Source organism: Lepidothrix coronata, unplaced genomic scaffold (assembly GCF_001604755.1).
Source record: "Lepidothrix coronata isolate B3197 unplaced genomic scaffold, Lepidothrix_coronata-1.0 Scaffold124, whole genome shotgun sequence".
In the NCBI taxonomy this organism is placed as follows: domain Eukaryota; kingdom Metazoa; phylum Chordata; class Aves; order Passeriformes; family Pipridae; genus Lepidothrix; species Lepidothrix coronata.
In genome coordinates this window covers 1,610,487-1,632,981 of record NW_016690304.1, presented here as the reverse complement: position 1 = coordinate 1,632,981, position 22,495 = coordinate 1,610,487, and the positions used below count along the sequence as shown (strand labels likewise).

At 48.1% G+C, this 22,495-nt stretch overlaps 1 long non-coding RNA gene across 1 annotated transcript in view; it reads right to left on the bottom strand.

The window, feature by feature from the left end:
* LOC108502747 overlaps positions 1-22,495 on the bottom strand; it is a 28,950-nt gene that overhangs the window by 5,670 nt on the left and 785 nt on the right. Inside the window, exon 2 of the long non-coding RNA XR_001876585.1 lies at positions 197-281. This is a non-coding gene — a long non-coding RNA (uncharacterized LOC108502747). The remainder of the gene's footprint in view (positions 1-196; positions 282-22,495) is intronic.

The window sequence follows — 22,495 nt, the reverse complement described above, 5'->3', positions numbered from 1 at the left end:
TAGGGACTACCTGGGATAATTGACCTCTTCCAGAGGCAGCAAGTTCCAGCCTGACTAACAGAGCTAGTGCATCTCTCCAGGACAACAAAATGCAACACAGCACCACGTGAACAAGAATTTTCATGGCAATTTTTACTCTAATTTATGCGCGACTTCCTTTTCAGAGCCTCTAGTACCCCCTGAAAGAAGTACTCACCTGTGGGAGCCTGGTGGCCACCTTGCCCAGGGCCGAACGGGAGAGCTGTGGTAGACTAAAACCATAACGTTGTCCTTGGAACCACCTAGTGAGAGAAAAAAGATAATAATGTGTGACTATAATTTCCTTTTTGCTTCCTTGGAAACCAGCATCCCATCCATGATGCAAACAATGGGCTCCCCAAACAGACAAACTCTGGTTTGTCTTCCCTCTGGGGAAGCCTCTGAGGAACCTCCACTGAAGTCAGTAGAGCTCATTGGGGTTGACACAGCCAAAAGAGGGAGGCATGTGGACCACAGCCTCCAAAAGCAGTGCCAGAGGTGCCTGTTATGGTAGCTCCAGACTTCTGGCCACCAGCCAGCAGGTGAGATGGCCAGATAACCCAAAAGCATCGCTTATCTTTTTGCGTGCTTAACATTCGCCTCCTTGTTTCTCTTGTAGTGAAAAGCACCGTCCGACACTTTGAGATGAGATCAGATATAATGCCAATCATTAGAGTAGCAATTACTTATCTCACAGGAGCTCTGAGAGGCTTAATCAGTTGATATTTGTAAACCACGACGAGCTGTAGAGATGAAGGATGCAAAGCATCCGAGACAGCTCACAGCAAAGCCCAAAGCAGCTCTGCTTTGCCGGCTGAGCTCCCCTCAGAGCCCCGGCTGCTCCTCGCCGGTGGCACTGCACATGGTGGTGCTCAGAGACACCTAAGGGAGCATTTCCTGCTGCGTGCCAGCCCTGTGGAACCCAGCGGGAATGTGACACTAATGACATCCTTCAGAAATGTAATTAGCCTTCCTTCATGGCGAGGTACATTAGGGAGAACTCCGAGGCTCAGAGAAGTGGGCTCCAGTGGGTGAGAACCGAGGCTTGTGCTCTTGAAAGCTGCATTAGGGAAGGGGAAAAAAATAGCAAAGAAAACGTTCTAATATTACTTAATTACCCCAAGACATCCTGAGATGTAATTGAGCTTGGAGGGCTAAATGAGGGCTGCGCGTGTGAGACCGGCAGAAGTTGATGCATTTATAATGAGACCACTTTGCAAGGCAAACTAGGTCCCCATGGAGGGCAAAGAGGAAGGACAACAAGGGGGCTGGGGGAGTATCAAGGTGCCTGAAGATCTGCTGACCTCCAGGCCCTTCCCCTTTGCTCGAGGTGCAGGCCAGGCTGGATGGAGGCAGGATGAGTGTGGATGTGGGTACAGCAAACCACACACCATGGAATTAACTTGCTCATGGTCTGGATGCTAAAACCCCATAAAAACCCCTTAGTACCCAATAAAATGGTCAAGAGCTGCTGTATCTGACTGACAGTGAGACATCCCTCCATCCAGATCCAAACCTGAGTCATTTCAGCATCTCATCAGCCTCCTCGGGAAGCCTCTGGGTAGGGAGTGGGATGAGACAAGAGAACAAGTTGTCCTCAGGGCAAGGCTGTCTCTGAGATGAGAGGGGAAACCTTCCCCAGAGTGGCCAGTGTTCACCCCCATCGCTCCCATTAACTTTAATGGAAACCAGGCGGCTAAATCCCAGTACTGGAAAACATCCCTTTTATCCACAACACCAGAGGCCCAGTGAATGCTCACAAGCCCATTCCAGCCCTGATTTACATACTGTACAGAAGGAGACATTAAAATCCAAACGGTTTATGGTAATTAACACTCATTTAAATATTATACTGGTAACTATCACTTCCAATTCTTCTCAGCCTTGAAGGGGCTCTGTGTGCACGTACATATGTGCAGGGAGATTTTAAAGGGATACTACATCTTCTCTTCTGATTGCTGCTTTCCCAGAAAAAAAAAAAAAAAGGATGTCTAATGTTCATTAATTGTCTCACTTTGAGAAATTGCTGTGAAAAGTCACCGCAGGAGAGTGGAATTTTTTTACTATTATTATTTTTTTTTTGAAAGAAAGTAATAATGGGAAGCCCTGCCTGTGGCTGGGATGTATTGGCTGAGTATGGCCCTGATGAGGCTGTTTAAGCACTGTGATGGGTAACATAGAGCTATTAACACCAAGCTCCCTGTCACCAGAGGAATGAAGACTATGGAGATCCAACAGCCTTTAGGTAGGAACAAAATGCATTATTTATCACCAATTAATCTTCTTTTTTTTTTCTCTGCTTTTTCTCCTAAGCAGTAGGACTGGGGTGGGAGGCAGCACTGCCTAACTGGAGACCAAGGGGACCTATCAAGCACCTTTGCACTGACCTGCCCCTTTGTGATATCAAATATCAACAGGAAAGAAATAGGTTGTGGATAAATCGATAGGTTGTGGTACAAAATAAAGGTCTGAGAGGCTACAGGTGTCTCCCAGCCCTGTTTTCAAGGCTCAGAGCTGCTCCAGCAAGGCCAGGCAGGCATCACCCTGCACTGCAGTCAGAGCTGGACCACAGCATCCCCAGAGAACGAGGAAGAAGAGGAGATGCCCTTTGCTGCATCCTTCAGCACTGAGGGCTCTGTCTCTTCCCATCTCCTACAGAGGTTCCTCCTGGGAAGACAAAGGATGCAGAAAGTTGTCCCTCAAGGGATACCAAACAATATCCACTCCAGCATCTACTGTGTGTCCAGGATACCCAGCCCCCCTGAACCACAGAAATGACAGCTCTCTCAGGGAATAATTCCTGCACAGCATGAGGGAAAGGGCCATGGGGTTACTCTTTCCCTCTGAGCCCTGGGAGCATGGACAGGGAATGTGAGACCTGCACAGCACACTGTGGGATCCAAGTGTCAGGACAGCTGCTCCCCCAGTCAGTCTCACAGCACAAGCCAAATAATCAGCAAACCAGCAAGGGCAAGGGATCCATGTTCACATCCCATCTGAAAAAGCTGTCCAGGATAACTGACAGGCTCACACTCCAAAACATTGTTCCTTTCCCACCCATCCATGGGAAAACATGGGAACTGGTGGCAGAGCCCAGGAGTTGTTGCAATGCCCCTATTATACTAATGATGTTTTCTGCCCAAACCATCCCAGGTGTGGCTCCTCACTGCAAAACAGGAGAATCACCCCAATTCCTTCAGGCTTGGACCTGTCCCTTGAGCCACAAATCCCATGGGAAATACCCAGGATTTTCTTGCAGGGGACCACCAGGTGATGCTGAGAGACATCAGCAAGAGCCTGTGCCCATTCCGATTGCTTGACAAGGTCTTGCAAGATCCATGTTTGCATTAAAAAGAAATTAAAAGGTTTTCCACTCCACTAGCTTGCCCAAAGCCTGCATACTAAACAGTAAATGCTACCTGTGAGGTTGAATAAAACCCTCATAAAAAAAAAAAAAAAAAAGCCATCAGTCAGTGAATACATCATGAACAATGACATTGGGGAGGCATTGTTCTTCTCCTGCCTGATGGACCATGCTGGAACACCTGTTTCTTATCGTGAAACTGTTAATAACTGTCACCACCAAAATCAGTGCTGAAAATGTGTCATTAAGCTACTCCAACCACCACCTAACTATGAGGGGTGGAAAAAAAAAGCAGCAAGGAGGAATAGAGGCAAAACTAGACCTTGGATAAATGTCAAAAGCATAGCTGTCCACGTGTCCACTGAAAAACCACTTGCCAGTGGGGAGAGAAAAAAGAAAACCCACCAAACAAATCCGTATTATTAGGTGGCTCCTGCCTCACCAGCATCTTCTAGCTGACATGAAAGACACAGCTGGATAACCATAGGCAATTTTAACTGATTAACTACAGACATTGACCCTTTCAATTAATTCACTGGGGATTTATTTCGTTTTAATCATCTCCTTAAGCTACAGCCTCCCCGCAGAGTCAACAGCAAACCAGTGTCTGGTCCTTTCTCCACCAGCTGTTAAAGGGGTAAGAGGGATGGTTACCCAGGGGTGTTTAAGGTAATCCTGACTCAGGTAGGAATGGACTTAGGAGATGGACATTTGCAGAACACAACTCTTCAGGGACTGCAGGTCTTTCTCTTCCCAAAGAGACCTAGAGCAATGCAAAACTTAAATCTCCTACTTTCTTTCAGTCATGGAAATGGACCCGAGTTTTGCAGTGGAGGAAAAAAATCTCTCACTGTCATTTGTTGTGCTGCTCCCTGGCTGTATTAGCCTGGTCTCCCATCACACCACTGAAAGCTTTAGATCACTTTACTATAGCAAAAAAAATGGTCATTTCTCCCTAAAATTACAACCAGTCTCAGGTGTTCCTCTTTTATAGAATCATGGAATCACCAAGGCTGGAAAGGGCCTCTAAGATCATCGAGTTCAACCATCAACCCAGTACCACAAAGGTGTTCACCACTAAAATTCTCAGGTGCCATGTCCACTCATTTTCTGAACCCTTCCAGGGATGGTAACTCCACCACTTCCCTGTTCCAGTGCCTGACCACCCCTTCCATGAAGAACTTCTACCTAATATCAAATCTAAACCTCCCCTTCAAGGCCCTGGTTTGGTCTTGCTTTGGGCTGTTTCTGCTCAGTGGAACCCAGCTGCCACCCAATTTAACCCAGATTAAGTACATCCATAGAGATTTCGATGTCTTCTGCACTGGCAAAATAGTCAGAGATATGAAGGCTTCTTGTCCATGGTGGTCTACTGCCCTAATTAGCTGCCTGCTGTCAAGGACTGATGCTCTTGTGGCACTGATGGAGTTCTCCACTTTGTATAAAAAAAAGCATCAGTTAGAGGCAGCAACTTCATCTCCTAAATTTGTGTGAAACCCCCAGTTTTCAGGTGGGCAGCATGGGAGCTGACACTGGCCCCATTCACAAGGAGTCACGAGGAATGGTTTGAGCAGAGTCCTATCCAGAAAAAAAAAAAAAAAGTACATTTCACACTGATATTTTCTGTCAAAATGAAAAATTAGGTGGAAAATTCTGACTAGAGAAGCTCTTTGCCTTCAGCCTGGGAATCTGTACAGTGACAGCCTGAAAGCTTCACCCTCCTCGTGCCACACAGAGAGTCTGGGTCAAGACTATTTATATTTTCTTGAAATGTCCAAGCTTATTTTCTCCCACTTCCCCTTGATCCACAGCTCTGTCGCCTGGAAGAATTTAAAAAAGGATCCTCACTTCTCCAGAGGGGCAAGTACATTCAACAAAAAGATGCACCTGAGATGACCTTGAAACAAGCCCAAATTAATCTCTCCAGCGCGAGCTGCTGTGGAGGTAAATCTGTGGCTGGGGCTTTGGAAAGCGGGATACGGGAGGATGGCAGCCTTTATCTTCCTCTCCCTGACAGCCTGAGAAAGGATGGTTCAAAGGAGCAAAACAAAACACTCACCTGCATGACAGAATAGTTAACTTAATCCCCCCGAGGCAAACCCCGTTAGCATGTAAAACTAGGAGTGATAATTGTAACCAGTTTTCAACCTTTACTGTAGTGGAAATAATCACTGCAGTGGCGCTGCCTCACTGCCCAGAGACTCCTTTCTCCACAGATTATTTTAAACTAACCTAACAAGGGGGAGCAGGAGGAGAGGAGGATGTAAGATTAAAGATGAGGGGTAGGAGGGCAGCTACAGGTTGGTCTGAGCCGCAGCCTCTGCTTGAGAAACCAAGGCAAAAAACTAAGAAAACGGGTAAAACAAGCTGGATTTCACGCAGATGGATTCAGTCAGGCGAGCCTGGTAAATATATTTTTCTGGGAGATAACAGCTTTTATTTTTTTAATTTTTTTTTTTTTTTAGACAAAAGCCAATCTTTGTCTTTTGTGAGAGAGCTTGACCATCTGGACTTCAGAAATGCATTTGATATTGTGCCACATGGGCAAATGATTAGTTAAACTGTAGGAGGGGAACATTACGATAAGAATTATGAATCAAAGAAACGCTTTGCCTAAAAAAATAAAAAGATTATAATAGATAATACCAAAAAAGGAGGCAGTTTGGAGGGATTTTGCTGAGCAGGCTGTTCGGTCACCACTCACATTCAATGCTTCCTTAACAACAGGGGACCAACACTCATCAAACTCACTCCTTCGGAGGCAAAACAACACAAAACAAAGAGTTTTGGCATCGTTTGGAAGGAAATTATGACCTTGGGAACCAGACTGATGGATGTGAAATGACATTCAACGCTGCAAAATCCAAGGCCAGGTTTAAAAGACCAGTGGCAAGGGTGGAAAATCAGTGGAGATGACAAATGAGAAGAACCACCTGTGTGGCTTAGCTTGTCCTAGAACAGATATGGGGGCCCTGACACAGTGGGATTGTAAAGAGGCATCTACAACTCGAAGTATGCCCATGAGAGAGAGAAAAACCTGTTACCTGCTGGTGAAGAACACCTCCAAGGGGTCATATCTTGAGGCACAGTCGCTTCATGGGCACCTCATCGCCCACTTCACCAGGAGCAGGTGAGTCCCCCACCAGCTGCAAGAGACACTTCCCATCCCATGGCAGGGCTTCTCCCAGAGCCCAGAAATGTCATTTAAGGCCTTCTAGGCTTTGTGTTTTACAGATGCTCAGAAATAACCCCCCTGGGCTTAAATCAAATGGATTGATTGGAGATTGTCCGGGGAGTGCTGGTCCTTGTGGCAGCCGAGCCAGCCAAGCTTAGTCTGGAGTTAAGTACCACTCACTCACTCTGAGAAGACTTCACAAGAATACAGGTATCAACAGCTACCTCAGAAAAGCAAAACACTGAGGAACATAGAGAATATAAGATGGTCCTGTGCTCTGCCAGCACAGGAGGTCACACAGCATCTCCAAATCCATGTCTTTGTCATCCCTCTCCAATGCAACAACTGTCGCTGCTGGAACCCAAACCCACAGTTTCTCCTCCCTCAGGCAGCCCTACAAGGTCTTTGGAAAGCAGTAAGGGATGAAGTAAAGGGATTTCAACAGAAATTAAACTGAATTGCCTCTGGTGAATATTCACGACCAGATACTGCAGGCAAACATTATTAAGCCTCCTTAGGTAATGTAATTAGAAGTTCAGCCCCTTTTATCCAAATTTTGCACACAGAAAAATATCCATCATTGCATAAAGTGGGGAAAAAGGCTTTTCCTTCTATTTTTTTTAATTAATAAAGGGGTTTTTTAAAAGCCTTCTTTAAGCAGGTGAACATTTCATGAGGAATCCTGGGCTTGTTCTAAGTGCATTTGGATCCCTCCTGAGTAAACCAAGAGACAGGTTTAGTTTCTACATCAAAATATGTGACAATAATCCTCTCCAGGTGGCTGTTTGAGGGAGAAGACAGCAGCAAAGGCCTCTAAAAGGAGAATTACTCAGCTTTACCGAGCAACTTCTGTGTTTATGGGCAAAACCCACTCACTGTGAGCAAGAATGGTCAGAAATTGAGACAAAATGGGTTTTAGTCAGAGAATGTCAACTTGCCAAACCCAGGATCTCACACAGAGAGGGGAAAAAAGCCATTTCATATGACACATTTATTCACCCAGTGCAGAGATTTTTCAGCGTCATCTTGGAGTTGTCAGCGGTTAAAAAAAAGAAACCAAAATAAAAGGAAGAAAATAAGAAAAAATGGAGCTTCACAAAACACAAATAACCTGGTATGTTGGGTACTGGCCAGGGATGCAGATGGCTCAGATTCAAGCCCTTCAAAGAAGGGATTTGTACCTCTCTGTCTCTAACATTCCCAGCGAGGCCCCAGCCATAAACCAATCCTGGAAGTTTCACTCTCACCTTCTGTTTAAAAAACCCCAATAATTCAAAAGTATCTTGGTTTTATCTTGCTGTAGAAAAAGCCCTTCTTTTGAAATCTCAGGAAGGGCTGTGGGATGAGAAAGAAGCAGGTCCCTTCCCTCCCTTGTTTTGATTACAGCTTATTAGCATCATTGTTTGGTTTAAGTTTTCCCATAAAAATTCCATTCCCAGCAAAGACCTCGGCCGAAAAAGTAAGCAAAGCATTAATAGGAGCTGTCTCTCATTAAGACCAGTTTCCTAAGGAACAGGAGCTCCTCTGTGTGTGTGTGCACACAGGTCCAGCTCAGCCAAGCCACCGTTTAATAACTTTCCCCCAGTTTTGACACAGGGTAGGAATTGCAAACTCTTATGTTCCTGAAAACTTGATGAAAACAAATAGCTGGACAAAGGAGGAGGAACAGCCTGCCCAGCCTCATGATGGAGGGGAAATCATAGGAGATGAAGCTCTGTGCCTTCTCCTGCCAGCAGCAGCACTTGGCTCTCAAAAAAATTAATAAATTACTGTCAGTAATAACCTGGACTAAGAGGCAGGAAGGGAGAAAAGAGGCTTTTCTGTGGAGCTTGTCCTTCTCCCGAGAAGGGCCGACCCTCGCAGCCGGTCCCCACTGCTGGCAGGGTCGAGGGCTTTGCCACCACCAGCTCCAAGCAGATGGTGTGGACACGCCTGAGCTGGAGAAATCTTTTGTAATGAAACGCGTCTCCCAGAAATTAACTTCAATTAAGGCATGAGCACTTAATATCTGTATTTGAGGTATTAAGCCTTCAGCGGAGCCTGTTCCCAGCCTCTTGCCTCGCACCTTCCCCAGCACCTCCTCCTGTCCCCACCCAGCCTCATCTTCCCCTCATCCCTGCCCCCCTTGGGAAGGTGGCCCCAGTTGCTAATTTGCAGGGAAACGTGCAGGAATGTCGTGTCTCGGAGCTCTCGATCCCTCCCGGTGAATCTGACAGGGGGTTCAAAACTTGTTAAGAGGAGGCTGGTGGGAGGAAAAGCACTGACAGACAGTACAATCGCATAAGCTCCTTTTCCTCGGGAAACCAGGCTAAAAATAATACCCTGCAATTTGACAGCCTCAGCCCAGGAGAGCCACCAACGTGTTAGCGAGGGTGAGGAGCAGAGCCTGGATGGGTGCTGGCTCCCTCAGCGCCCAGCGGGTTCGAGGAAGGCGCAGGGACAGCACCCACGAGTCCAAACCTCACCCTCAACCTGCGATGGCACCTGCTGTCGCCCGCCACGGTCACTCCAGACACCAAGGTTCCACCACAGGGGACACAGGCACCCAGGATTTTGCGAGCAAAAGGGCTCCTGCAAGATCCCCCAGCTACGTACCCACAGCTTGCACGGTTTCACCGCACTGCTGCTTCGTCAGGCTCAAAAAAAAAAAGCTGGTTTACAGCCCAAACCCACGTTCCATCAATGCAAGAGGGAAAACTTGCTGTCACAGCCACAATTCCACATCCTGCTCCGGTGATGGAGGAGTGAAGCCTTTGGTAGTAATTGCTATGCACGGGCAGGGGGAAGAGATTCTGATAGCTTTTATTATCAGGGTATCCAGACGTAAAACGAATGCCTGCAATATTTATATATGTCATCACTTAGAGTAAGTAGCCTGATTTGTCAAACGGAGACAAGATTCGGGGATGTCAATTAGGAGGAGATGGAGGGCGAGGCAGGGGAGAAACCGCACGCAGGATTCATCAGATGCTCTATCCCAAATGTCAGCTACAAAACCACAAGGGGCTTTGACTGGTGAAACACAGCCAGAAACGCTGGAGAAAGGGTGAGGGCAAGGCAAAGGGTCCTGCTTTGAGGTCAGCCCTCTGCCCTCGGGGTGGGTGCGGGTGCTGGCTGGGAGCCCACAGAGCTCGGGGAGCAGGAGGAAAGGGAAGGTTTCCTTTGACTGCCCTCTAATGCCGGGTAGAGGGAAAAGGGATGGGTGCTGGAGGACATGGCAGGGAGTAAGGCAGTAGCACATGGGAGCAATCCCCACAAGGAGGTGAGGGATGCTGCCATAAGCCTGATAGAGCCCAAGAACACACCAAGGACTGAACTGCCTCAGTGTACACCCTCACAGGGTATTTTAGGCCACTGTTACTTGCAGGGATCCCCCTTTTTCCTCAGAAATCATTAGCCCTGCAGAGAAATGATGGACAAAAGTCTTGCTGAAGATTGGGTTGTCCTCCTCCTATAGGGTTAAGTCGTCCCACGTGTCCCATTAAAGCAGCATCACAGGGATGGGGGTAGAAGAAGGAGGAGACCTCCACGGAGTATCGTCTTCCAGCCTGACAAAGCAGGATCACCCCAAAGCACTTCAGCCAGCAGCAACATTCAAGATAAACCAGGGAGAAGCATCTGGTTAAAGATCCCTTAGAGATGCAATCACGTGTGATGTTGTTTGCTCATCAAGGCAAAGGAAGGACACTGCAAGAAGCACTTTCAAACAGTGAGAGCTTACTCCTCAGCCCAAAAATTAGTAAGGATCAAGGCCAGGTTGGATGGAGCTTGGAGCAGCCTGGTCTAATAAGAGGTGTCTTACTGCCCATGGCAGCAGGGTTGGAACTGGATGGTCTTTAAGGTCCTTTCCAACCCAAACCATTCTCAGATTCTATGAATGAAATAACTAAAGTGTGTTTTGTCACTGAAAACGGTCACCCAGGCAAGGTTTTGTTCTTCACCCTCTCAAGAGACTCATGACAGGCAACATCCTGAAATGTCAATACCCTGCATGCTCTCTGAATCAATGGTAAAGAATTTATCCCGTGGCAAAGAGCTCCACAGGAGGAAGCCACAATGTGGGGCTGCTGCAAAAACACAGCCTCAGAGTCTGCCTCCCCTGGGAAGCAATGTCACATCTCAGGTAGCAAAATACCCAAAAAGACTCCCAAGAATGTCACCTGGTGCCAAAGTCACCATGAGGAGTCTTGCAGGAGAAGGAGCAAACCCCTAAGCAAAGCCAAGGGAAATGCTGACACTGGGATTCGTCTTGCTTAACTTAATAACTGCAGACACCTACATCTGAGCTACTCATTCCACACACCTGTCTCTCTGTAATGAAGAGAAATAGGCACTGTTAGGACACAAATCGATTTTAGGCGTCCACAGGAGCAGATAAAACCCGAGCTGAAAGCGCTTGTGCGGGGAAGTCGCAGCATTGACGTCCAGGCTGCCCGTGGAGCGAATCCCTCCCAGCCACGAGCAGGGGACAGCGGCAGGAGCCGGCCTGAGAGCAAGATGTGTCTTCACAAGAGGAGAGCTGATGTCTGGAGACAGCCATGGCTGACAGGCGAGCTCCAACACCCTCCTCTCCGTCAGAGCCTCCCACCTCTGGGGACCGGCCAGGAGGGAACGGGGATGACAGACACGTTAGCACCTTCTTCTTGTTGACAGCTTATTTTCGTCCGAGCTTTCTCGTCCTCCACTAATTATTTCCTTTTGATTTGGAGACTTCAGATGGAATGATGTGGCTGTGGCCTCTAGCTACTGTCGTGGGGCTGAAGAGGGGGAGAAAAGCCCTGAATGACAGGAGACTCAGAGAAGGCGGAGGCTCACTCTTGTCCTTGCATGCAGAAAGCAGGAATTTCTCTTTAGAGACTTCTGGTGCACATTTTTTGCCGTGAGGGTGGTGAAACAGTGGAAGAGTTTTCCCAGAGAGGTGGTGGATGCTCTGTCCCTGGGAATATTCAAGGCCAGGTTGGATGGGGCTTTGAGAAACCTGGTCTAGTGGAAGATGTCACTGTCCATAACAGGGGGATTGGACTAGGGGGCCTTTAAAAGTCCCTTCCAACCCAAATTATTTTGTGATTCAATCAATCTTCAGGCCAGACCTGAGAGTTAGAGTATGCTGCACTGAGTTTTGGGGCTGCACAGGTTTGGGACTGACTCAAGGAGACCAGAAAGGGTTGAGGTCCTACAGTAAAAGAGCACAGAGCAGGTACCCAAGGTGGGACAAGGAGGACGACGTCTAGAGGCATCCAAAAAGCAGCACAGATATATGCAGGGTAATCTAATGAGCATGTTTTCAACCCTGGAGGGCCACTCTATCCACTCAGGCCCCATGCTGGGCACAAAGCATAAATCTCTGCGATGCTTCTTTAAATTAATCCATGGGAAGAGACTCACTAAGCAGCAGAAGGTCAGCGAGGGTGATTCAGACCAGTGGTTTGGAGAATTCTTATTCTGACCGATAACCGAAGCTCAGGAAGGAAAAGGGCACACGCTCGGGGAGGCAAACAGCCTGCCCACAACCACAGCCCCTGTGGGGTGTGAAATGCTCTCTCAGCCCCGGCTCCAGCATCACTGGCAGCACTGCTTATCCTGCAGCTCGCAGCTTTGGGGTACCACAAGCCAGCAGCCATGAAGATTAACTTGCTCCCTGCTCCCAAACCGTCGGGGCACACACAGGACAGTGAGAAAGTGCCTGAGGGAAGGGCCAGCAGGTGTGATGTGAGCCGGGCTGAAAGGCCCCTTCTCTCCACACCCTCCTGGCCAGCGGAGCTGCAGTGACCCGAGGCACCAGTGCACTCACAGCACGTGGGGACCAACGTGGGGCCAGGCAAGGCACCCCCAGGGCACGAATCCTCCACCCGCTTGCAGCTTCCTCAAGCCCATACATTTGTATTAAATGGTCTGTTAGAGATTTGCCAGTAGTTTTCAAGCTCTGACAGCCCTGTTTTTTATTTCAGTTGCCTTTAAGCCACCTCATGGAATTTTCATATATAAATATGGAAATATGCAAAACCCCGCAGATTTATAGGATCCGACACTGTGGTTTAAATGAATCCCCCATGATCTTGTCTTCTGCTCATGCCCCCTCCTACAGCACCCCTTCCTCTGGTCTCTGGTGCAGCCGCTCCATGAGGAGTGGTAATCCTTCCCAGGCAGCTCCAGAGCTCCATACCTTCCTCTGCCTCCCAGCCTACTAATCTCCCATCATTTACATAGCTGGGATACAGCTCTGCTCCTTCTCTCCCACATCCCTGAGAGTGTTCAAGGCCAGGTTGGACGGGGCTTGGAGCAACCTGGTCTAGTGGAAGGTGTCCCTGCCCATGGCAGGGGGTTTGATCCAGATATTCCCTTTAAGGTTCTTCCAACCCAAACCATTCCATGGTTCTGTGATTATTCTATGATTCAGTTTTGAGCTGGACAGGGCAAGGCAGCCCTGGGGATACAACTACAGTTGCAGGCAGTGGAGAATCCACACTGTGCAGCTGCAGGAAAAGCCTTGGTCAGATCCTGTGTGGCTCCAGAGAAGATGGACTCAAGACAAAAATCTCTTGGGCATGCAACTCCCACAGGGAAAAGATTCTTCTGTCTACAGCTCCCACGCCAGGAAAGCCCTGCCATCGCTTTGGGGTTAAATCAAAAACTAAAAGCTCTGTCTGGCACCACATTTTTGCTTCCTGCCCTGCTGTGCTGGAGGATCACGAGGGAAAAGCTGACTCGGAGGGGAATTGGTCCCACAGCTGTGACGGGAGCCGAGGGCAAGCTGAGCTTTCTTTACCCTCAGTGAGACAGAAAAATGCAGCATGTCCCTGGGGATGCAGGCCCTTGGCACGGGGGTGAGCTCCTGGTGATTCTTTTGGACTGAAAACCCCTCGGGGCCTGCTTGGAAAAATGCCTTTCCTCTTTTCCAAATTACTCCAGAGCAGCTGAGCGCAACAAAAACCAACCCCGAGCTCACAACCCCGAGAGCACAGTCCCCCTGGGCAGGGCTATGTGGATCCCCCAGAGAGGGGCACGACCAGGGGCTCCTCTGAGCTGCACAGCCATCCCACACAAATTAAAAATCTTGTAAAAAAAATATATAAATAAAGATTAAAGTAATGGTGGCCTATATGAGGCTGATGCTTCCCCGGTTTAAATGAGTGAAAATCGATTAAAAAAAGAGAAAGTAATAACGTATGTTTGTTAGTAGAGTGTTAAAGAAAGTCAAATCAGTAACCTGGAGAAAATTGCTCCTTCAGTAAGTGCAACAAGAGCTGGTTAAAATCATCTTCCAGCAGCCATATATTTTCTTATAGGTGCCCCATATTCCCCCTGAATTCCAGCTTGTTTAACCAGCTCACTGCAGCGCTGAGAAGGCAGCTGGAAAATGGCTGTGGCATCCTGTCGACCTCTGCCTCTCCCACTTGTTTTGAGAGAGAAATTGGAAGTTTGGCTCCTGAACAAGAGCTTGGTTTGTAAAGCTTTGAGGACACACAAGGAGGAAAGCCCAGAAGAGCTGGGACTGATTTCTTAAGCACAAGCACAAGCAATGCAGCCTTTGTTTAACAAACTGGGGAGCTGAAAACACAAAACATCTTTGCCTGGGAGAAGGCAGCACCACTTCCTCACCGAGTTTAGCATTTCTCCTCGACTATTTTGTATTATTTTTTTTCCTTTTGGCCTATTTTCTGCATCAAGAGAATTTCAATTTCCCTCCAAAAGCAACTTGATAAAGATCATAAGAAGATAAAAAAGTGGGGAAAAAAAGTGTTGACGCAGCTTTTCCTGAAGGAGATGCCTATAAACAGCTGTACTGGAGCATGTAATTCTTTCAGATAAAGCATATTTGTTATTTTCTAAGACACTTTAAATTTAAACCCACAAGTTTGGTGTTAGGCCTGCACTTGGTTATCAGATTGACACATCCTGATTAACCAAGGAGAATTAACCTCTCAGAGTGCAGAAAAAGCTGATTATTTAAAATAAATCAAAGATTCTTTTCCAGTTCAGATCACACGGACAGTCAGTTATTCTAATGCATTTTTGGCTGCACACGTCCTGGCATCCATGGGTTTGCTAAGATGTTCTGCCAGCGACTCCCTGCAAACCCTGAGCTTTTCCTGCACACACCTTCAGCCAGAGCCTTTCCCCCTGCCAGGATTCACTGGGGGGAGGCTAAGGAAGGGCAAGGCATGTCGTCCTGGCTTGCCAGCCCCCAGCAAGGTGTGCCCAAGCCTCTGCCACGTCTCCTTCACTCCTTTCTCAATCCCTTCCACCATCTCCCACTTCATCCCCGGCGTGAATCACACCACTCTCAACTCGTGACACCATTAGCTTTTGCTGTCACCAGAGCTGACAATTCAAAAGGCCCTGGAGAGCTGTCTGCAGAGACACAACAAATGAGATCTCTTAATTAACACCTCCCTTAACTAAATGAATTAATTTTATGCAGCTGATATGTCGCGTCTTCACAGTTTGAGGGTGACTGAGTAGCTGAAAACATCTCTCTCCTCAGAGCTATTGGAAGGACTTTTTTGCTTGACAGTGTTTCTGTAAACAGTCCCTGCTCCAAGGTGGCTGTGGGTGTGTGTCAGTGAAAGGAGGGAGGGATACCTCTGGAAGCAGACCAGCTAGCATCCCTCTGCTCCAGCATCCCTCAGCACTTGGGCTTCCAGGAGAAACACCTCACCTGGACCAGGGTGGGGAAGAAACCCCTCTACAACGGAAGAGATGTGAAATGTTGACTCTTGCATCCTGAAGTGGCTGCAGAGACAAGGCAATCCACCTCCTTCACTTCCCCGGAGCAACACCAGCAGCAGCTATGCCAAAGCGTGGAGAAAAAGCCAGGATGCTTCACCTCTCAAGTGAAGGCCCCTGAACACAGTCTTGCAGTGAGTGCTATAAAACCTAATAGCAAAGATTAAAACAGAAAGGACTTTGGCACATGAGAGTTGGGATTTCAGCCCTTGAACTAAAGGGTTGGATAAAGCAAACCCCACACCCTCACAAGCAGCTCCCAGCTTATATTTAAATGTGGAAGATGGCTACACATTGAGACTTCATATCCAGCATGGATCCTGATGTATCCATCACTCAGCCAAAGCACTAAGCATGGCATAGCTCAAATTTTATACCTATACACACCCTCATTTCCAAGTCCACCTTTCCTTTCAGTGCAGCTGACGCACACATGTGCACACTGGCCTTTTCTTTCATCTCTTTTCCCTTCACTTTTCTCTCCCTTTTAACCCAACAAGCAGGGTCCTCCTTGGGAAGGAAGGAAGGAAGGAGAGCTTGGCTCTGGTCATCATGCCCACAACTTGTTTTCTATGAAGCAGCCACTGGTAACATGATAAAAGCCTCCTCTCTGCCCTTTGATGGCTGAGGAAAAAAAAAAACCAACCTGAAAGCTTACCACTAAAAAAGATATTCTCCTCCGGGTCTGAATCACCAGCACAGCTTTTGGTCCTTGAAGAAATGCAATAATCCAAGGGAACAGACTCAAGGCCAAAATCAGATTGTATTATCCAGGTTATCACCAGGGCGCCCTGCAGAGATGCAGCCAAGAATTATTTCCTCCTCCCTCTCTTTCGCCTGGTGGAGCATGACAGAGAGAAAGACTCTTGCTAGTTTTTTTTTGTTTTTTTTTTTAAGGAAAATAATTAGATTTTTCAAGAGGCTTGGATTGAAAATCAATTTCCCAATTAAAAAGCGTAAGGTTTATAGTTGGTGCACGATTTAAGTTGGGACTATTTGTTTGTCTTCTGGGATCAGTGCAAAACCCCCAAGCACCACCGTTGTCACTACTGGGACAAAAACTTTTAAAATAACCATTAAGGGAACTGTTTTCCTGCTCAAAACCAGTTTAAAGGAGGGGTAACAAAAAAGACAATACCACGTGAAACTGCAACGGGCAGCCAATATTGAAAGGTGTTATAAAGCAACATCTGCCTTCTTCACAAGAGCAAGTAAAACAGTCTCCAACAAATCCGAGGTTGGTAGAGGTGGATTCTCTGATGTGTGCTAAGGGGCTGCTTAATTCTGAATTTCCCCCCTGGGGGGGTACCAACAGCACCTCTTCCTTGCCCAGCTCCTCTGCTCACCTCCAAAGGAATTGGTTCAAGGCTTAAACTCTCTTATCGCCCACAAACAGAGCTTGACCTCTGCCATATTTGCAGCAAGTCCTATTACTTTGGGGTGATTCAGAGCTAGAAGCTGATTATTACAAGCCAGGAAGGAGAATTCTGACTCTGTGGTGTTTACAGCTTTTATCACAGAAAAATCCACCTGCGCCAGCCATAAAAACAGATAAAATCTCCCAGCGAAGCCTGCTCTCCTCAAGATCCCACGTCACTAACAAGTCCCTGTATGCTCTGGCAGTGGCCCCCCCAAAGCTGTAAGGCTTTTCTCCCTTTTTTCTGGCCTGTGATCTTGGCTTAGAGGAGCTCTAGAGACAACCTGAACGGTGCCAGCACAGCACATGGCCGTGCTGACCAGGGTCAGAGCAAGTTGGATCAATGCTTCCTTCACCTCAGCATCAGCACGCACTCACAGCAAAGACCAAGGGGAGAAGGAAGAAAAGCAAGTTAAAAAAAAAATTTATATCTCTTTTCGTGTAGCAGGGGAGTTACTTTCACACTCAGAGCACAGGAAGCTCATTCATGGCGGTGCTTCACTTGCTCCCAGGCGTCAGGGAGATTTTGTCTCCTGCCACTGCAACATAATCACAGTCACAGAATCCCAGAATATGCTGAGCTGGAAGGGACCCACAAGGATCATGAAGTCCAACCCTCAGCCCTGCACAGGCCCATCCCCAAGAGTCACACCCTGTGCCTGAGAGGATCATCCAAACACTCCTTGAGCTCTGTCAGCCTTGGGGCTGTGCCCACTGCCCTGGGGAGCCTGTTCAGTGCCCAACCACCCCCTGGGGGAAGAACCTTGTTCTAATATCCAACCTAAACCTCCTCTGGCACAACTTCAGGCCACTTCCTTGGGTCCTGTCACTGGTAGATGTTGGTCAGTGAAGCCAACAGTATTCCAGAGTGTGACATCCATCCAAGCCCATTCTGAGGTGGATGGGGTTTACTGCCATAAGAAAATGCTGACTGCTTCCTCTAGGAAAGGGCTGGGCAGTGGGGAACTGCCTGCTTAGGCCAAACACCAGCAGTGAGGGACCTGAGCCATTATGAGAGGGAGGTGTGGGGAATGGGAAGGAGACACTTGAGGAGCACCAAGGTGAAGACACAAGTTGAAGAACAGGAAATCCAGGAGGTGGCCCAAAGAGAACTTGGAGGGAGGATTGGTAGTAGAATAAGGAGCAGTGCTGAAGTAGCTGCAGGAGCCCGAGGGTGAGGAGATGTTGGAAAGCCATCACAACAAAGCCAGGGTCATTGGAGGAGGAGTGCCAGGGGTTGGCACCCGAAGGAGATGAGACTGCACACAGCCTCAAAGGCTTTTAGGGTTTCTCAGAGCCCTGGTGCCACCAGAGAGGATTTGATGAGCTGAAATAAAACCCCTCACCTTGCATTTTAAAAAGTGTCTATCTCCTGCAGCCCAAGAGGGAAGAGAAGAGGAGGGGGGGAAAAGTGCAACCCCCTCATACAAACTGCAAAGGAAGGAAGGAAGGAATTGGGAAACATGCAGAACCCCAAGCTTGACTCACAGCTATTGATGGAAATTAAATGAGTTTGCCTGCAATTGCCTCCTTCTCACAGTTTTTTCCCTCCCCCAGCCCATCCTTTGGTCTTTCTCACCCAGAGAACCACTAGTTCTAGTGGACTCTTTCACCAAAGCTTGAAAAGACAATGGAGCTCACTAGGAGGAGCTTTCCCTCCAGGAAAGGCAGCCCTCCTTTTCTCATCTTCTTGAGGGAAGGGCTTAGCTTGTCTTGGTCCCACCTAAATCCCAGGGCCAGAAGAAGCTGCAATGAGTCCAATAGTCATGACCGAGCTCAGCTTTTTGATCAAGATGTTCCTCCAAACAAAGAGGGACGATCCTCTGCCTGCTGAAGAAGGAAGAGTTTCTGGTTTGGAATTTTTACAAAGCTACTGCTTCCACAAGAGAGGGAGATATTCATCAAAGTTCACTTTTCAGTGGAAAAAAACCTCCCCAAGATAACCTGGAGTTCCAAGGGGAAAAAAGCCAAAGGACAAAGCTGTGTGGGACTGCTGGAGGGCACGAGAGCTCAGGCAGCACATCACCGCCGTTTGGATGCCCTGAGATGACATTATCACTTTTATCCTCAGCTCTCCTTTCCAATTCCCAGAGAGTGAAGTGAAAGAAGAAGTTTTCTGAGGGCCAGGCAAGCACAAAGTGCACTTTGACAGCGCTACCTACACAGTGCCTGATGCCTGTACTCATTGGGACAGCTAAAAGCAGCAGGGATAAGCCCAAGAGAGGCATGGGAAGACCATGGAACATGCAGTATCTGGGGTCCCAACACTACTGGTGTGGTGCCACTCACCCCCCCTCCACTTGAGGTGGAATTAGCCCCTTTACTTTACAAGACACAAACCCATTTGCTGCCCCACTGTTACCCTCTCTCTCCCTCCCCAAGTCATTCTCGACTCTCAGCCTTACTGGCTTCTTGAGGACCGTGTTTAGAAGCTCACAAATTTCTTTTCCTTCATTTTAAACAGTTTTTAAAACCTAATTTTTGCTTCCCTGCTGTCTTCATGGACACGCCTCAGCTAAAAATGCAGCTCAATGACATATCATTCATTCAGGACCTGAGAGGGAGCAAAGAAATTGTTCACTCACTCCACAAAGAAGCATAAGGAAAGCCAATATTCCCTCCCATTCCTGCTGTTCCATTAAACTAATTTTATGCATGAGGTGAGATTGCATCTTTCCTAAAAATAATAATAATAGTAATAATAATGAATACATTTTTCTCCAGTGACAGCATCAGTGATGAGGTTTTGCTTTACCACAAAGTAGACATTTCCAGAGAGCACATCTAGAAGCTGTCTGGTTAAAAGTGCTCCAGGAATGGCCAGAATTAGCAGCTGAAGGAATTTATGAAGCTTTCTGAGTTATTCTAGAGCAGAAATTTTAAAGAATCACACACCATGTGAAAGATATACACAAACCTGTTTCCAAAGCAGTGCCCTTCTGAGGGCAAATCGATGCCTGGAGGATCCACGACTGGATTGAGAGAGCAAACTAAGACCACTGAAGGAGAGATTCACAGGTAGTAACTTTATGAAGGATTATGCTTAAATGAATCCACAAAATGTGACTCTGGACACAGATGCCAGATAGCACCCTGTGGGGAAAAAAAGGATATCCAAAGTGAGTAGGGAAATCTCCAATGCCCACATCACCTGCAGAGAGCTTGAGGGTGATTCCACTCATTCCTTCCAAGCCCCAAACCCCTGTTGTAATGAGGAAGGGGACATGGGAAGATAAGTAGATAAATCAAGTACTTGCAGAGGTGCCAAGAAATGCAGAAGCAGCTTTGGAGAGAGAGCACATCACAAGGAGACATCTCAGGAGAGAGTCTGTCTGTGCCATGCAAGGAGAAGGACGGAGGAGAAAAGCTTTTAGCACCTGTTTGCTTGCACTTATAAATAAGAAAAGAGGCAACTGCAGTTAGAAAGGACAGTAGACACTAATCTCTCCTTGAATCCTGGTTGCTGTCCCCTCTGTGAACTCCTCACTTCACAACGGCTGCAGCTGCAGGAGGAGGGAAAAGGCAAAGGAATCACATCCCGCTTCCTAACGGAGGCGGGCACGGAGGAGGCACAGCTCTGATCACACATGCAGACACATTTCCCAGAAAGGAAAGATGAGAAACATATCACCTATAATTAGAGGGCAAGAGTCGTAAATACAGCAGCGAAATTAAAAGCGGAGGTAAGTCCAGAGCGGAAAAGCAGAGCTTGAACACACTCAAATCTCCGTCCCAGCTGCAGCGTTTGACCAGCCCTTGGACCTGGTTTGCACTGCCATGGCACTCAGAATTCCCAGCCAAAGGACTTCACACATCCAAGATGATGGTGAGGGCTTAGCTAACAGAGCAATCCTGAGCATGCAGCTCCTCGTGCCAGTGGGAGACGGGAAAAAACCCTTTTCCACAAACAGCGATGGAGATGCCTACTCCCGGGATTAGCTTCCAGGGCTGGATATGTTTAGCATGGATGACAGAGTGCAATTATTGTAGAGCTGTTACAAGCAAGGTTACAGACACCGTGGCCACTGATGAAAGCACTGAACATGCTGTGCTAAGGAGAGTGTCTTGCTATTTACAAACCAGCACATGAGGTCAGGGACCACAGCTCCCTTCAGCCAGAGGCCACAATAAAACTGCTGTTTAACACTAAAGGATGCCCAGACCACCTTTTCCCCCTGCCACAGGGTGCCCTGAGCACCCAAGTCTTTCTATTAGGTGGTTATGATCCACAGCTGTGACCTCCACACCTCACCAAAGCAGTCCAGCCAAATTGATAAGGTCCACATCAGCTCGCCCTTGGAAGCCCAGTGTCACTTGGCTTTGCATCGTCTATCAGGAAAAGCCAGTGAAGAGAGCGAAGTCCTGAATAATAACAAGCAACAAATAAAGGGAGAAATGTAGCAAAGCAGTTGGCAAGCCCAGTTCTCTGGTCACAAGATGGACAGAAGGCCACTGCAGCACACACAGCAAGCTTTTGGTTTTCCCTCTCCGTTTCGGGCACTCCAGAAGTCTGTATTTTCTCCTGTAGGAGAAAGTTACGGGTGTTGGCACCCTCTGGCTGTGCTTTAGACTAAAGATACTCCTAACACCAACTCCTCACTCCCACTCGAGGGTGAGACAGAGCTGGAAGACTTCAGTCTCTGTGTTGTGAAGATACACCCATAACCTCTGCTCATCAGGAGACCCAAACAAAGCTGTGCCAAAGACTCGACACTGCACTTGCAAAAGGCACTAAACACAACCAGTGCTGGACGAGCCGACTTCCCTGTCGATGCCTGGTTTCACAGCAGAGATGAAAAACTGCCTCTGACAGCCCAGCAAGCGTGGCAGTGAAGCTGTGGAGCAATGCCAAGGCACCGTGACCTCCAAGTCCTGCTGAGGAGACCAGCAGGACTGGGAGCAGCCGACCGCAGGCAGCAGCAGTCCCGGCTGGAGTCAGCCTCCTGGCTAATTCCACTAGCATGTGGAGAGAAGCCACACCATCAGCTATTCCCCAAGTTATTTTTAGGACCTGATGACTTTCCTGGAAGCATGCCATGGCAGCGGGTCACAGGGATGACTGCAGGAGGGATGAGAGTGGCCCCTCTGCCAGCACAGCACTGGCAGCAGTAGAGGTTTGAAAGGGTCGCTGATAAACACCTGAGTGTACCAAGGGTGAACTCCAGCTGCAATCCCTCCATCCTCCTCCTCTCTTTCCCCTCTCACCTGTGGAACAGCAGCCAGTGCCAGCCCCAGGGCTTCCCACTGCCTGCTCTGTCCCCACACAGCCTGGAGGGATGAAGGGCTGGCAGCACTGGCACACAGGGAATGCTTCATCTCAAGGCCATGGACGAGAGTCCATAACTGTTACTGAACAGGGAGACCTGGAGACAGAGCCTTGCCCTTGGAATGGGATAAAGACAACAGCCAAAAGCCTCACAAGTTGGGTCCCAAAGTGAACTGGCACCTCCCAGGCAAATGGCACCCACCAGTCAGGGTGATCACTGCCCACAGCCCTGACCAACACCTAAGCTGCCTTGGTATCTCCTAGACTGCTTCTGGCCACGAGGAGAAGGAGCTCAACACTTCAGGAGGGATTAGGCTGAAAATTAATGACATTTTCCTTCATGCTGTCAGATAGATGCACCAGAGAGGCATGAAGGAAGGCAGCTCCAGCAAGGAATTCAGCCTGGTTTTCCACCTCATCTAACATGTTCCCCCCAAAACAGTCTTGGAAGCAATGCATTAGGACAATGACAGTGGGAAGAGGAGATGAGAACTGGACTGCCCACACATGGGAGAGCGGCGGGAGGTG